This window comes from Schistocerca americana, unplaced genomic scaffold, assembly GCF_021461395.2.
Source record: "Schistocerca americana isolate TAMUIC-IGC-003095 unplaced genomic scaffold, iqSchAmer2.1 HiC_scaffold_204, whole genome shotgun sequence".
In the NCBI taxonomy this organism is placed as follows: domain Eukaryota; kingdom Metazoa; phylum Arthropoda; class Insecta; order Orthoptera; family Acrididae; genus Schistocerca; species Schistocerca americana.
In genome coordinates, this window is record NW_025725911.1 from 17,738 (window position 1) to 27,247 (window position 9,510).

Sequence of the window (9,510 nt, forward strand, 5' to 3'; positions counted from 1 at the left end):
CTGCATTTCCTGTGCGTCTATATGGGCGCGCTGAGTAGCAGTGTGTGGAAACGAAAGACAGGGACGGACGTAAAGCAATCAGAACGAACAGGAAAGTATGCAGAGCCTCTGGTAGCTCAGTTGGTAGAGCGGTGGACTGTAGTGGAGGATTCACAGTTATCCATAGGTCGCTGGTTCAAATCCGGCCCAGAGGACTGTTTTTCTAATCTCAGGAGCAAAGAGGCTCCAGAGCATGCCCACTCGGTCAGAACCTCCCTATGTTTTAAACCTATTTTAAAGGAAATTCATTTGCTCAGCTTGTAATAGCTAGTTGATAATCATGGGATTCTTAGCCTTCGTAGGATAATGATATTTCTCCGAATTATCGTAAAATTGCTTGCTCTTACAGGCATTACTCGTTTAATGTGCTATATAGGTCACATCGTCGCACCAATATTCAGCCGTTTCATAGACGTCTCGTTTTTAACACAAACGTAGAAACTAAATCCCTGAGCCTATCGCTGATACTTCCTCGGCGAGAAACGCTTATTACAGAAAATTTAGACTAAACGAAGGTTCCACCGAGATTCGAACTCGGATCGCTGGATTCAGAGTCCAGAGTGCTAACCGTTACACCATGGAACCAGACACGAGTATGGGACGCGTAAATACATTTAGCAGTATTCTGACGTACTTCAGACACTTCCTACTTGCATTTTTTAACCTAATTGACACGATCGAGCATTATAAAACTTAATCTGGGCAAGTGTTTGCAGTTGCAGCCGATGTACTGCATTTCCTGTGCCGTCTATATGGGCGGCGCTGAGTAGCAGTGTGTGGAAACGAAAGACAGGGACGGACGTAAAGCAATCAGAACGAACAGGGAAAGTATGCAGAGCCTCTGGTAGCTCAGTTGGTAGAGCGGTGGACTGTAGTGGAGGATTCACAGTTAATCCATAGGTCCGCTGGTTCAAATCCGGCCCAGAGGACTGTTTTTTCTAATCTCAGGAGCAAAGAGGCTCCCAGAGCATGCCCCACTCGGGTCAGAAACCTCCCTATGTTTTAAACCTATTTTAAAGGAAATTCATTTGCTCAGCTTGTAATAGCTAGTTGATAATCATGGGATTTCTTAGCCTTCGTAGGATAATGATATTTCTCCGAATTATCGTAAAATTGCTTGCTCTTACAGGCATTAACTCGTTTAATGTGCTATATAGGTCACATCGTCGCACCAATATTCCAGCCGTTTCATAGGACGTCTCGTTTTTAACACAAACGTAGAAACTAAATCCCTGAGCCTATCGCTGATACTTTCCTCGGCGAGAAACGCTTATTACAGAAAATTTAGACTAAACGAAGGTTCCACCGAGATTCGAACTCGGATCGCTGGATTCAGAGTCCAGAGTGCTAACCGTTTACACCATGGACCCAGACACGAGTATGGGACGCGTAAATACATTTAGCAGTATTCTGACGTACTTCAGACACTTCCTACTTGCCACGATCGAGCATTATAAAACTTAATCTGGGCAATGTTTGCAGTTGCAGCCGATGACTGCATTTCCTGTGCGTCTATATGGGCGCGCTGAGTAGCAGTGTGTGGAAACGAAAGACAGGGACGGACGTAAAGCAATCAGAACGAACAGGAAAGTATGCAGAGCCTCTGGTAGCTCAGTTGGTAGAGCGGTGGACTGTAGTGGAGGATTCACAGTTATCCATAGGTCGCTGGTTCAAATCCGGCCCAGAGGACTGTTTTTCTAATCTCAGGAGCAAAGAGGCTCCAGAGCATGCCCACTCGGTCAGAACCTCCCTATGTTTTAAACCTATTTTAAAGGAAATTCATTTGCTCAGCTTGTAATAGCTAGTTGATAATCATGGGATTCTTAGCCTTCGTAGGATAATGATATTTCTCCGAATTATCGTAAAATTGCTTGCTCTTACAGGCATTACTCGTTTAATGTGCTATATAGGTCACATCGTCGCACCAATATTCAGCCGTTTCATAGACGTCTCGTTTTTAACACAAACGTAGAAACTAAATCCCTGAGCCTATCGCTGATACTTCCTCGGCGAGAAACGCTTATTACAGAAAATTTAGACTAAACGAAGGTTCCACCGAGATTCGAACTCGGATCGCTGGATTCAGAGTCCAGAGTGCTAACCGTTACACCATGGAACCAGACACGAGTATGGGACGCGTAAATACATTTAGCAGTATTCTGACGTACTTCAGACACTTCCTACTTGCATTTTTTAACCTAATTGACACGATCGAGCATTATAAAACTTAATCTGGGCAATGTTTGCAGTTGCAGCCGATGACTGCATTTCCTGTGCGTCTATATGGGCGCGCTGAGTAGCAGTGTGTGGAAACGAAAGACAGGGACGGACGTAAAGCAATCAGAACGAACAGGAAAGTATGCAGAGCCTCTGGTAGCTCAGTTGGTAGAGCGGTGGACTGTAGTGGAGGATTCACAGTTATCCATAGGTCGCTGGTTCAAATCCGGCCCAGAGGACTGTTTTTCTAATCTCAGGAGCAAAGAGGCTCCAGAGCATGCCCACTCGGTCAGAACCTCCCTATGTTTTAAACCTATTTTAAAGGAAATTCATTTGCTCAGCTTGTAATAGCTAGTTGATAATCATGGGATTCTTAGCCTTCGTAGGATAATGATATTTCTCCGAATTATCGTAAAATTGCTTGCTCTTACAGGCATTACTCGTTTAATGTGCTATATAGGTCACATCGTCGCACCAATATTCAGCCGTTTCATAGACGTCTCGTTTTTAACACAAACGTAGAAACTAAATCCCTGAGCCTATCGCTGATACTTCCTCGGCGAGAAACGCTTATTACAGAAAATTTAGACTAAACGAAGGTTCCACCGAGATTCGAACTCGGATCGCTGGATTCAGAGTCCAGAGTGCTAACCGTTACACCATGGAACCAGACACGAGTATGGGACGCGTAAATACATTTAGCAGTATTCTGACGTACTTCAGACACTTCCTACTTGCATTTTTTAACCTAATTGACACGATCGAGCATTATAAAACTTAATCTGGGCAATGTTTGCAGTTGCAGCCGATGACTGCATTTCCTGTGCGTCTATATGGGCGCGCTGAGTAGCAGTGTGTGGAAACGAAAGACAGGGACGGACGTAAAGCAATCAGAACGAACAGGAAAGTATGCAGAGCCTCTGGTAGCTCAGTTGGTAGAGCGGTGGACTGTAGTGGAGGATTCACAGTTATCCATAGGTCGCTGGTTCAAATCCGGCCCAGAGGACTGTTTTTCTAATCTCAGGAGCAAAGAGGCTCCAGAGCATGCCCACTCGGTCAGAACCTCCCTATGTTTTAAACCTATTTTAAAGGAAATTCATTTGCTCAGCTTGTAATAGCTAGTTGATAATCATGGGATTCTTAGCCTTCGTAGGATAATGATATTTCTCCGAATTATCGTAAAATTGCTTGCTCTTACAGGCATTACTCGTTTAATGTGCTATATAGGTCACATCGTCGCACCAATATTCAGCCGTTTCATAGACGTCTCGTTTTTAACACAAACGTAGAAACTAAATCCCTGAGCCTATCGCTGATACTTCCTCGGCGAGAAACGCTTATTACAGAAAATTTAGACTAAACGAAGGTTCCACCGAGATTCGAACTCGGATCGCTGGATTCAGAGTCCAGAGTGCTAACCGTTACACCATGGAACCAGACACGAGTATGGGACGCGTAAATACATTTAGCAGTATTCTGACGTACTTCAGACACTTCCTACTTGCATTTTTTAACCTAATTGACACGATCGAGCATTATAAAACTTAATCTGGGCAATGTTTGCAGTTGCAGCCGATGACTGCATTTCCTGTGCGTCTATATGGGCGCGCTGAGTAGCAGTGTGTGGAAACGAAAGACAGGGACGGACGTAAAGCAATCAGAACGAACAGGAAAGTATGCAGAGCCTCTGGTAGCTCAGTTGGTAGAGCGGTGGACTGTAGTGGAGGATTCACAGTTATCCGTAGGTCGCTGGTTCAAATCCGGCCCAGAGGACTGTTTTTCTAATCTCAGGAGCAAAGAGGCTCCAGAGCATGCCCACTCGGTCAGAACCTCCCTATGTTTTAAACCTATTTTAAAGGAAATTCATTTGCTCAGCTTGTAATAGCTAGTTGATAATCATGGGATTCTTAGCCTTCGTAGGATAATGATATTTCTCCGAATTATCGTAAAATTGCTTGCTCTTACAGGCATTACTCGTTTAATGTGCTATATAGGTCACATCGTCGCACCAATATTCAGCCGTTTCATAGACGTCTCGTTTTTAACACAAACGTAGAAACTAAATCCCTGAGCCTATCGCTGATACTTCCTCGGCGAGAAACGCTTATTACAGAAAATTTAGACTAAACGAAGGTTCCACCGAGATTCGAACTCGGATCGCTGGATTCAGAGTCCAGAGTGCTAACCGTTACACCATGGAACCAGACACGAATATGGGACGCGTAAATACATTTAGCAGTATTCTGACGTACTTCAGACACTTCCTACTTGCATTTTTTAACCTAATTGACACGATCGAGCATTATAAAACTTAATCTGGGCAATGTTTGCAGTTGCAGCCGATGACTGCATTTCCTGTGCGTCTATATGGGCGCGCTGAGTAGCAGTGTGTGGAAACGAAAGACAGGGACGGACGTAAAGCAATCAGAACGAACAGGAAAGTATGCAGAGCCTCTGGTAGCTCAGTTGGTAGAGCGGTGGACTGTAGTGGAGGATTCACAGTTATCCATAGGTCGCTGGTTCAAATCCGGCCCAGAGGACTGTTTTTCTAATCTCAGGAGCAAAGAGGCTCCAGAGCATGCCCACTCGGTCAGAACCTCCCTATGTTTTAAACCTATTTTAAAGGAAATTCATTTGCTCAGCTTGTAATAGCTAGTTGATAATCATGGGATTCTTAGCCTTCGTAGGATAATGATATTTCTCCGAATTATCGTAAAATTGCTTGCTCTTACAGGCATTACTCGTTTAATGTGCTATATAGGTCACATCGTCGCACCAATATTCAGCCGTTTCATAGACGTCTCGTTTTTAACACAAACGTAGAAACTAAATCCCTGAGCCTATCGCTGATACTTCCTCGGCGAGAAACGCTTATTACAGAAAATTTAGACTAAACGAAGGTTCCACCGAGATTCGAACTCGGATCGCTGGATTCAGAGTCCAGAGTGCTAACCGTTACACCATGGAACCAGACACGAGTATGGGACGCGTAAATACATTTAGCAGTATTCTGACGTACTTCAGACACTTCCTACTTGCATTTCTTAACCTAATTGACACGATCGAGCATTATAAAACTTAATCTGGGCAATGTTTGCAGTTGCAGCCGATGACTGCATTTCCTGTGCGTCTATATGGGCGCGCTGAGTAGCAGTGTGTGGAAACGAAAGACAGGGACGGACGTAAAGCAATCAGAACGAACAGGAAAGTATGCAGAGCCTCTGGTAGCTCAGTTGGTAGAGCGGTGGACTGTAGTGGAGGATTCACAGTTATCCATAGGTCGCTGGTTCAAATCCGGCCCAGAGGACTGTTTTTCTAATCTCAGGAGCAAAGAGGCTCCAGAGCATGCCCACTCGGTCAGAACCTCCCTATGTTTTAAACCTATTTTAAAGGAAATTCATTTGCTCAGCTTGTAATAGCTAGTTGATAATCATGGGATTCTTAGCCTTCGTAGGATAATGATATTTCTCCGAATTATCGTAAAATTGCTTGCTCTTACAGGCATTACTCGTTTAATGTGCTATATAGGTCACATCGTCGCACCAATATTCAGCCGTTTCATAGACGTCTCGTTTTTAACACAAACGTAGAAACTAAATCCCTGAGCCTATCGCTGATACTTCCTCGGCGAGAAACGCTTATTACAGAAAATTTAGACTAAACGAAGGTTCCACCGAGATTCGAACTCGGATCGCTGGATTCAGAGTCCAGAGTGCTAACCGTTACACCATGGAACCAGACACCAGTATGGGACGCGTAAATACATTTAGCAGTATTCTGACGTACTTCAGACACTTCCTACTTGCATTTTTTAACCTAATTGACACGATCGAGCATTATAAAACTTAATCTGGGCAATGTTTGCAGTTGCAGCCGATGACTGCATTTCCTGTGCGTCTATATGGGCGCGCTGAGTAGCAGTGTGTGGAAACGAAAGACAGGGACGGACGTAAAGCAATCAGAACGAACAGGAAAGTATGCAGAGCCTCTGGTAGCTCAGTTGGTAGAGCGGTGGACTGTAGTGGAGGATTCACAGTTATCCATAGGTCGCTGGTTCAAATCCGGCCCAGAGGACTGTTTTTCTAATCTCAGGAGCAAAGAGGCTCCAGAGCATGCCCACTCGGTCAGAACCTCCCTATGTTTTAAACCTATTTTAAAGGAAATTCATTTGCTCAGCTTGTAATAGCTAGTTGATAATCATGGGATTCTTAGCCTTCGTAGGATAATGATATTTCTCCGAATTATCGTAAAATTGCTTGCTCTTACAGGCATTACTCGTTTAATGTGCTATATAGGTCACATCGTCGCACCAATATTCAGCCGTTTCATAGACGTCTCGTTTTTAACACAAACGTAGAAACTAAATCCCTGAGCCTATCGCTGATACTTCCTCGGCGAGAAACGCTTATTACAGAAAATTTAGACTAAACGAAGGTTCCACCGAGATTCGAACTCGGATCGCTGGATTCAGAGTCCAGAGTGCTAACCGTTACACCATGGAACCAGACACGAGTATGGGACGCGTAAATACATTTAGCAGTATTCTGACGTACTTCAGACACTTCCTACTTGCATTTTTTAACCTAATTGACACGATCGAGCATTATAAAACTTAATCTGGGCAATGTTTGCAGTTGCAGCCGATGACTGCATTTCCTGTGCGTCTATATGGGCGCGCTGAGTAGCAGTGTGTGGAAACGAAAGACAGGGACGGACGTAAAGCAATCAGAACGAACAGGAAAGTATGCAGAGCCTCTGGTAGCTCAGTTGGTAGAGCGGTGGACTGTAGTGGAGGATTCACAGTTATCCGTAGGTCGCTGGTTCAAATCCGGCCCAGAGGACTGTTTTTCTAATCTCAGGAGCAAAGAGGCTCCAGAGCATGCCCACTCGGTCAGAACCTCCCTATGTTTTAAACCTATTTTAAAGGAAATTCATTTGCTCAGCTTGTAATAGCTAGTTGATAATCATGGGATTCTTAGCCTTCGTAGGATAATGATATTTCTCCGAATTATCGTAAAATTGCTTGCTCTTACAGGCATTACTCGTTTAATGTGCTATATAGGTCACATCGTCGCACCAATATTCAGCCGTTTCATAGACGTCTCGTTTTTAACACAAACGTAGAAACTAAATCCCTGAGCCTATCGCTGATACTTCCTCGGCGAGAAACGCTTATTACAGAAAATTTAGACTAAACGAAGGTTCCACCGAGATTCGAACTCGGATCGCTGGATTCAGAGTCCAGAGTGCTAACCGTTACACCATGGAACCAGACACGAATATGGGACGCGTAAATACATTTAGCAGTATTCTGACGTACTTCAGACACTTCCTACTTGCATTTTTTAACCTAATTGACACGATCGAGCATTATAAAACTTAATCTGGGCAATGTTTGCAGTTGCAGCCGATGACTGCATTTCCTGTGCGTCTATATGGGCGCGCTGAGTAGCAGTGTGTGGAAACGAAAGACAGGGACGGACGTAAAGCAATCAGAACGAACAGGAAAGTATGCAGAGCCTCTGGTAGCTCAGTTGGTAGAGCGGTGGACTGTAGTGGAGGATTCACAGTTATCCATAGGTCGCTGGTTCAAATCCGGCCCAGAGGACTGTTTTTCTAATCTCAGGAGCAAAGAGGCTCCAGAGCATGCCCACTCGGTCAGAACCTCCCTATGTTTTAAACCTATTTTAAAGGAAATTCATTTGCTCAGCTTGTAATAGCTAGTTGATAATCATGGGATTCTTAGCCTTCGTAGGATAATGATATTTCTCCGAATTATCGTAAAATTGCTTGCTCTTACAGGCATTACTCGTTTAATGTGCTATATAGGTCACATCGTCGCACCAATATTCAGCCGTTTCATAGACGTCTCGTTTTTAACACAAACGTAGAAACTAAATCCCTGAGCCTATCGCTGATACTTCCTCGGCGAGAAACGCTTATTACAGAAAATTTAGACTAAACGAAGGTTCCACCGAGATTCGAACTCGGATCGCTGGATTCAGAGTCCAGAGTGCTAACCGTTACACCATGGAACCAGACACGAGTATGGGACGCGTAAATACATTTAGCAGTATTCTGACGTACTTCAGACACTTCCTACTTGCATTTCTTAACCTAATTGACACGATCGAGCATTATAAAACTTAATCTGGGCAATGTTTGCAGTTGCAGCCGATGACTGCATTTCCTGTGCGTCTATATGGGCGCGCTGAGTAGCAGTGTGTGGAAACGAAAGACAGGGACGGACGTAAAGCAATCAGAACGAACAGGAAAGTATGCAGAGCCTCTGGTAGCTCAGTTGGTAGAGCGGTGGACTGTAGTGGAGGATTCACAGTTATCCATAGGTCGCTGGTTCAAATCCGGCCCAGAGGACTGTTTTTCTAATCTCAGGAGCAAAGAGGCTCCAGAGCATGCCCACTCGGTCAGAACCTCCCTATGTTTTAAACCTATTTTAAAGGAAATTCATTTGCTCAGCTTGTAATAGCTAGTTGATAATCATGGGATTCTTAGCCTTCGTAGGATAATGATATTTCTCCGAATTATCGTAAAATTGCTTGCTCTTACAGGCATTACTCGTTTAATGTGCTATATAGGTCACATCGTCGCACCAATATTCAGCCGTTTCATAGACGTCTCGTTTTTAACACAAACGTAGAAACTAAATCCCTGAGCCTATCGCTGATACTTCCTCGGCGAGAAACGCTTATTACAGAAAATTTAGACTAAACGAAGGTTCCACCGAGATTCGAACTCGGATCGCTGGATTCAGAGTCCAGAGTGCTAACCGTTACACCATGGAACCAGACACCAGTATGGGACGCGTAAATACATTTAGCAGTATTCTGACGTACTTCAGACACTTCCTACTTGCATTTTTTAACCTAATTGACACGATCGAGCATTATAAAACTTAATCTGGGCAATGTTTGCAGTTGCAGCCGATGACTGCATTTCCTGTGCGTCTATATGGGCGCGCTGAGTAGCAGTGTGTGGAAACGAAAGACAGGGACGGACGTAAAGCAATCAGAACGAACAGGAAAGTATGCAGAGCCTCTGGTAGCTCAGTTGGTAGAGCGGTGGACTGTAGTGGAGGATTCACAGTTATCCATAGGTCGCTGGTTCAAATCCGGCCCAGAGGACTGTTTTTCTAATCTCAGGAGCAAAGAGGCTCCAGAGCATGCCCACTCGGTCAGAACCTCCCTATGTTTTAAACCTATTTTAAAGGAAATTCATTTGCTCAGCTTGTAATAG

At 44.2% G+C, this 9,510-nt stretch overlaps 25 non-coding genes across 25 annotated transcripts; 13 read left to right on the forward strand and 12 right to left on the reverse strand.

Moving 5' to 3' along the window:
- The first annotated feature begins 105 nt into the window (after positions 1–105).
- Trnay-gua lies at positions 106–194 on the forward strand. The gene is given in 2 exon segments: positions 106–142; positions 159–194. It is a non-coding gene; the product is annotated as a tRNA-Tyr (tRNA).
- Positions 195–552: 358 nt separating this feature from the next.
- On the reverse strand, positions 553–624 carry Trnaq-cug. The gene has a single exon. It is a non-coding gene; the product is annotated as a tRNA-Gln (tRNA).
- Positions 625–877: 253 nt separating this feature from the next.
- Positions 878–968, forward strand: Trnay-gua. Its single transcript is given in 2 exon segments — positions 878–914; positions 932–968. It is a non-coding gene; the product is annotated as a tRNA-Tyr (tRNA).
- Positions 969–1,336: 368 nt separating this feature from the next.
- On the reverse strand, positions 1,337–1,409 carry Trnaq-cug. Its single transcript has one exon. It is a non-coding gene; the product is annotated as a tRNA-Gln (tRNA).
- A 230-nt stretch (positions 1,410–1,639) lies between these two features.
- Trnay-gua lies at positions 1,640–1,728 on the forward strand. Its single transcript is given in 2 exon segments — positions 1,640–1,676; positions 1,693–1,728. It is a non-coding gene; the product is annotated as a tRNA-Tyr (tRNA).
- Positions 1,729–2,086: 358 nt separating this feature from the next.
- Positions 2,087–2,158, reverse strand: Trnaq-cug. The gene has a single exon. It is a non-coding gene; the product is annotated as a tRNA-Gln (tRNA).
- Positions 2,159–2,406: 248 nt separating this feature from the next.
- Trnay-gua lies at positions 2,407–2,495 on the forward strand. Its single transcript is given in 2 exon segments — positions 2,407–2,443; positions 2,460–2,495. It is a non-coding gene; the product is annotated as a tRNA-Tyr (tRNA).
- Positions 2,496–2,853: 358 nt separating this feature from the next.
- Positions 2,854–2,925, reverse strand: Trnaq-cug. The gene has a single exon. It is a non-coding gene; the product is annotated as a tRNA-Gln (tRNA).
- A 248-nt stretch (positions 2,926–3,173) lies between these two features.
- Trnay-gua lies at positions 3,174–3,262 on the forward strand. The gene is given in 2 exon segments: positions 3,174–3,210; positions 3,227–3,262. It is a non-coding gene; the product is annotated as a tRNA-Tyr (tRNA).
- Positions 3,263–3,620: 358 nt separating this feature from the next.
- On the reverse strand, positions 3,621–3,692 carry Trnaq-cug. The gene has a single exon. It is a non-coding gene; the product is annotated as a tRNA-Gln (tRNA).
- A 248-nt stretch (positions 3,693–3,940) lies between these two features.
- Trnay-gua lies at positions 3,941–4,029 on the forward strand. Its single transcript is given in 2 exon segments — positions 3,941–3,977; positions 3,994–4,029. It is a non-coding gene; the product is annotated as a tRNA-Tyr (tRNA).
- Positions 4,030–4,387: 358 nt separating this feature from the next.
- Trnaq-cug lies at positions 4,388–4,459 on the reverse strand. The gene has a single exon. It is a non-coding gene; the product is annotated as a tRNA-Gln (tRNA).
- A 248-nt stretch (positions 4,460–4,707) lies between these two features.
- Trnay-gua lies at positions 4,708–4,796 on the forward strand. Its single transcript is given in 2 exon segments — positions 4,708–4,744; positions 4,761–4,796. It is a non-coding gene; the product is annotated as a tRNA-Tyr (tRNA).
- A 358-nt stretch (positions 4,797–5,154) lies between these two features.
- Positions 5,155–5,226, reverse strand: Trnaq-cug. The gene has a single exon. It is a non-coding gene; the product is annotated as a tRNA-Gln (tRNA).
- Positions 5,227–5,474: 248 nt separating this feature from the next.
- Trnay-gua lies at positions 5,475–5,563 on the forward strand. Its single transcript is given in 2 exon segments — positions 5,475–5,511; positions 5,528–5,563. It is a non-coding gene; the product is annotated as a tRNA-Tyr (tRNA).
- Positions 5,564–5,921: 358 nt separating this feature from the next.
- Positions 5,922–5,993, reverse strand: Trnaq-cug. Its single transcript has one exon. It is a non-coding gene; the product is annotated as a tRNA-Gln (tRNA).
- Positions 5,994–6,241: 248 nt separating this feature from the next.
- On the forward strand, positions 6,242–6,330 carry Trnay-gua. The gene is given in 2 exon segments: positions 6,242–6,278; positions 6,295–6,330. It is a non-coding gene; the product is annotated as a tRNA-Tyr (tRNA).
- Positions 6,331–6,688: 358 nt separating this feature from the next.
- On the reverse strand, positions 6,689–6,760 carry Trnaq-cug. The gene has a single exon. It is a non-coding gene; the product is annotated as a tRNA-Gln (tRNA).
- Positions 6,761–7,008: 248 nt separating this feature from the next.
- Positions 7,009–7,097, forward strand: Trnay-gua. Its single transcript is given in 2 exon segments — positions 7,009–7,045; positions 7,062–7,097. It is a non-coding gene; the product is annotated as a tRNA-Tyr (tRNA).
- A 358-nt stretch (positions 7,098–7,455) lies between these two features.
- On the reverse strand, positions 7,456–7,527 carry Trnaq-cug. Its single transcript has one exon. It is a non-coding gene; the product is annotated as a tRNA-Gln (tRNA).
- Positions 7,528–7,775: 248 nt separating this feature from the next.
- Trnay-gua lies at positions 7,776–7,864 on the forward strand. Its single transcript is given in 2 exon segments — positions 7,776–7,812; positions 7,829–7,864. It is a non-coding gene; the product is annotated as a tRNA-Tyr (tRNA).
- Positions 7,865–8,222: 358 nt separating this feature from the next.
- On the reverse strand, positions 8,223–8,294 carry Trnaq-cug. The gene has a single exon. It is a non-coding gene; the product is annotated as a tRNA-Gln (tRNA).
- A 248-nt stretch (positions 8,295–8,542) lies between these two features.
- Trnay-gua lies at positions 8,543–8,631 on the forward strand. Its single transcript is given in 2 exon segments — positions 8,543–8,579; positions 8,596–8,631. It is a non-coding gene; the product is annotated as a tRNA-Tyr (tRNA).
- Positions 8,632–8,989: 358 nt separating this feature from the next.
- On the reverse strand, positions 8,990–9,061 carry Trnaq-cug. The gene has a single exon. It is a non-coding gene; the product is annotated as a tRNA-Gln (tRNA).
- A 248-nt stretch (positions 9,062–9,309) lies between these two features.
- Trnay-gua lies at positions 9,310–9,398 on the forward strand. The gene is given in 2 exon segments: positions 9,310–9,346; positions 9,363–9,398. It is a non-coding gene; the product is annotated as a tRNA-Tyr (tRNA).
- Positions 9,399–9,510: the final 112 nt, after the last annotated feature.